This window comes from Oncorhynchus keta, chromosome 11 (assembly GCF_023373465.1).
Source record: "Oncorhynchus keta strain PuntledgeMale-10-30-2019 chromosome 11, Oket_V2, whole genome shotgun sequence".
Taxonomy (NCBI): domain Eukaryota; kingdom Metazoa; phylum Chordata; class Actinopteri; order Salmoniformes; family Salmonidae; genus Oncorhynchus; species Oncorhynchus keta.
The window spans coordinates 7219958-7224957 of NC_068431.1; the positions used below are offsets into that span (position 1 = coordinate 7219958).

At 47.5% G+C, this 5000-nt stretch overlaps 1 protein-coding gene across 1 annotated transcript in view; it reads right to left on the reverse strand.

The window, feature by feature from the left end:
• LOC118373878 (peripheral-type benzodiazepine receptor-associated protein 1) overlaps window positions 1-5000 on the reverse strand; it is a gene marked incomplete at its 3' end in the record, with an annotated part of 283366 nt that overhangs the window by 65123 nt on the left and 213243 nt on the right.

Consider the following 5000-nt stretch of genomic DNA (forward strand, 5'->3'; position numbering starts at 1 on the left):
TGAGGAGGAGCTAGCTAGCTAACAGAGTGGAACTAGAATTAAAAAAGTGCCTTACCTTTTAGTAGTTAATACATCCAATGTGCCCTAACTAGCATTGAAAATGTTGAACCATTCTTCGTTGATAAAACATCTCGCAATCTATTGAATCACACTTGAAACTTCAGTAAGGTACAGCTACGCTTCAGAGGGGGAGGGGCTGCAGCTACACTTCGATGGGGGGAGGGGCTACAGCTACGCTTCGGATGGGGGCAGGGGCCACAGCTACGCCCGGAGGGGAGGGGCTACAGCTACCTCTCGGAGGGGGAGGGGCTACAGCTACGCCTCGGAGTGGGAGGGGCTACAGCTACGCCTCGGAGGGGGAGGGGCTACAGCTACGCCTCGGGGGAGGGGCTACAGCTCGCCTTGGAGGGGGAGGGGCTACAGCTACACTTCGGAGGGGAGGGGCCATAGCTACGCCTCGGAGGGGAGGGGCTACAGCCACGCCTCTGCCACGCCCGGAGGAGGGGCCAGCCACGCGCCTCGGGGGAGGGGCCAGCCACGCCCGGAGGGGAGGGGCCACAGCCACGCCGGAGTGGGAGGGGCGGAGGAGGGGAGGGGCTACAGCGACGCCGGGGGGAGGGGCTATAGCCACGCCTTGGAGGGGAGGGGCTACAGCTATGCCTCGGGGAGGGGCTACAGCTACGCCTCGGGGGGAGGGGCTACAGCTACGCCTCGGAGGGGGAGGGGCTACAGCTACGCCTCGGAGGGGGAGGGGCTACAGCTACGCCTCGGAGGGGGAGGGGCTACAGCTACGCCTCGGAGGGGGAGGGGCTACAGCTACGCTTCGGAGGGGGAGGGGCAGACAGCTTACACCCACACACACTGGCAAAGCTGTTCAGCTGGCAGGCAGACACTGGAGGAAGTTTCTGATTGACAGAGGGAGGGCTTTGCATAGGTGTTTTGTTGATTTGTTTTGTGGACTGAAAGAAAATGCTTGAACGTTAAAAAAAAATATTAACCGGTTTCCATGCTTTTAAAATAACAGTTCTGTTTTGGAACAGTATACAACACTTTGTTCCAACTCTGATTCTGCTTCTTGAAAATGTCTGTTATTTTCTGAAAACAGTTCCAACCCCTGATTATAACATGCAAACACTCACTTACAATTACAATACTTTTTTACAGTTAAATTAAAAGACAAAAAAGGTAGGAAAAGGAGGGTGGAGGGTGAGTAACAGGTTTCAAGGCCGGTGTTGGTTTTATGGGTAAGGTGACAAACATAATCTGAAGTGTAGCTAGTGTAGTTTGCAGCGAGTTGCATTGCATGTCCTCCAACACATGGTCGTGCAGCGCTCACAGTCACTCGAGCAAAGCCATTACATAGCCACAGCTGAGTCAGAACACTACAGTATGAATGCTCTACAGGGATTACAGAATGCTCTACAGGGATTATAGAATGCTCTAGAGGGTTTATAAAACACTCTACAGGGATTACAGAATGCTCTACAGGGTTTATAAAACACTCTACAGGGATTACAGAATGCTCTACAGGGATTATAGAATGCTCTACAGGGATTACAGAATGCTCTACAGGGATTATAGAATGCTCTAGAGGGTTTATAAAACACTCTACAGGGATTACAGAATGCTTTACAGGGTTTATAGAATGCTCTACAGGGTTTATAGAATGCTTTACAAGGTTTAAGAATGCTCTACAGGGTTTATAGAATGCTTTACAAGGTTTATAGAATGCTCTACAGGGTTTATAGAATGCTTTACAAGGTTTATAGAATACTCTACAGGGTTTATAGAATGCTCTAGAGGGTTTATAAAACACTCTACAGGGATTATAGAATGCTTTACAGGGTTTATAGAATGCTCTACAGGGTTTATAGAATGCTTTACAAGGTTTATAGAATGCTTTACAAGGTTTTTAGAATGCTTTACAAGGTTTTTAGAATGCTCTACAGGGTTTATAGAATGTTCTACAGGGTTTATAGAATGCTTTACAGGGTTTATAGAATGTTCTACAGGGTTTATAGAATGCTCTACATGGTTTATAGAATGCTCTACAGGGTTTATAGAATGCTCTACAGGATTTATAGAATGCTCTACAGGATTTATAGAATGCTCTACAGGGTTTATAGAACGCTCTACAGGGATTATAGAATGTTCTACAGGGTTTATCGAATGCTTTACAGGGTGTACAGAATGCTCCACAGGGTGTACATAATGCTCTACAGGGTGTACAGAATGCTCTACAGGGTGTATAGAATGCTCTACAGGGTTTATAGAATGCTCTACATGGTTTATAGAATGCTCTACAGGGTGTACAGAATGCTCTACAGGGTGTACAGAATGCTCTACAGGGTGTACAGAATGCTCTACAGGGTTTACAGAATGCTCTACAGGGTTTATAGAATGCTCTACATGGTTTATAGAATGCTCTACATGGTTTATAGAATGCTCTACAGGGTGTATAGAATGCTCTACAGGGTTTATAGAATGCTCTACATGGTTTATAGAATGCTCTACATGGTTTATAGAATGCTCTACAGGGTTTATAGAATGCTCTACAGGGTTTATAGAATGCTCTAGAGGGTTTATAGAATGCTCTACAGGGTGTACAGAATGCTCTACAGGGTTTATAGAATGCTCTACAGGGTTTATAGAATGCTCTACAGGGTTTATAGAATGCTCTACAGGGTTTATAGAATGCTCTACAGGGTTTATAGAATGCTCTACAGGGTTTATAGAATGCTCTACAGGGTGTACATAATGCTCTACAGGGTTTATAGAATGCTCTACAGGGTTTATAGAATGCTCTACAGGGTGTACATAATGCTCTACAGGGTTTATAGAATGCTCTACAGGGTTTATAGAATGCTCTACAGGGTTTACATAATGCTCTACAGGGTTTATAGAAGGCTCTACAGGGTTTATAGAATGCTATACAGGGTTTATAGAATGCTCTACAGGGTTTATAGAATGCTCTACAGGGTTTATAGAATGCTCTACAGGGTTTATAGAATGCTCTACAGGGTTTATAGAATACTCTACAGGGTGTACAGAACTCTCTACCGTGTTTACAGAACTCTCTACAGGGTGTACAGAACTCTCTACGGGGTTTAGCGTCAGCCCCCAGTAAGTTTCTATAAGTGGCTGGTTTCGCTTCTTGTTGTGGTGGGAGTTTCCTGGTACTGATGTGACAGGGCTCTGCAGCTACATGAAACACAGACACAAGCGAGCGCACTGACTACAGGCACACACACACACACACACACACACACACACACACACACACACACACACACACACACACACACACACACACACACACACACACACGTCTGAACACAGCTTCCTGTCAAACCTCTCACCTACAACACCAAGCAAAGCGTGTACCAAATGACTGCTAGCATGAACCAAGTCAAATGGGGACAGACAGCAAGTAGATCCAACTGACTACACAGAATGTGAATAGAATTTCCCATTCTCTTACGAGATTTGAGCCACTGTGCTGTTCACTGTAAAATAGATCAAGCTCCCAATAGAGAGACTGGGTTAAACTACTTTGAGATGAGAGAAAGACAATAGATATAGCGAGGAAAGAGGGAGAGATAGGAAGAGAGAGAGAGAGAGAGAGAGAGAGAGAGAGTAGAGAAGAGAGAGAGAGGAGTTTAGAGAAGAGCTCTAGAGGGTTTAGAGAGAGAGAGACAGGGTTTAGAGAGCGAGAAGAGAAAGAGAGAGAGAGGAGAAAGAGAGAGAGAGAGGAAGAGACAGAGAAGCCCCACTATATTAGGGTCAAAGCTCGACTGCCTAAGAAAGCAGGCTAACTCTATCTTAACACCCTGAGCTTAAGTTCCAAGCCACTTCTCCTATGAACAAGGTTCCGTGCACTCAGCCCAGCGGGGTGCTGGAGTCCGTGCCATAGATACACTCTAATCTAGCAGCAGAGTCACTCGGCCCCGGGCTGTTTCACGCACACACACTCTGCAGCACACACACACACACACACACACACACACACACACACACACACACACACACACACACACACACACACACACACACACACACACACACACACACACACACACACACACACACACACACACACACACACACACACACACACACACACACACACACCACCAGCCAGCCAGCCAGCCAGCCAGCCAGCCAGCCAGCCAGCCAGCCAGCCAGCCAGCCAGAATCAGAGGGACTCTCTGTGTCCACACAAAGAGATTATTTAAAATGGACACAATTAACACTAGGCCTGTATGTAACTGATTGAAACACACAGCTGTGTAGGAAAAGGCACACAGTACAGTACAATACACTGACACACACACTAAACCTGTCTGGAGCCTGTCGCCTTACAGAGAACACAAATCAGCATGCTCATGCTGCAGTCAAAGCCTGCTACAACATTATAGACCAACTCCACTGTAGCTAGAGAACATTAGAGGCCATCTTTGCCTTTCCATAAATACCTCCCTAGAAACAACTACCATCAGGCTATCACCGGCGCTGACGTTTGACATTTGTCCTTCATTCTAAAACTAATGAGCCGCTAACTTGCTGCACGGACACCTGTGTCTATGGGTTTGTAGAGGTTGGGAAACGGGGTGGTTGAGGTTGGGAACAGGGTGGTTGAGGTTGAGGTTGGGAACAGGATGGTTGAGGTTGGGAACACCCTGAGGTTGAAGTTCCAAGGGGATGGTTGAGGTTGAACGGGGTTGAGGTTGGGAACAGGGTGGGAGGTTGGGAACAGGGTGGTTGAGGTTGGGAATGGGGTGGGAAGGGGTGGTTGAGGTTGGGAACGGGGTGGTTGAGGTTGGGAACAGGGTGGTTGAGGTTGAGGGGAACAGGATGGTTGAGGTTGGGAATGGGGTGGGAAGGGGGGTGAGGTTGGGAACGGGGTGGTTGAGGTTGGGAACGGGGTGGTTGAGGTTGGGAGGTGGTTGGGACAGGGTGGTTGGGAAGGGGATGGTGAGGTTGGGAATGGGATGGTTGAG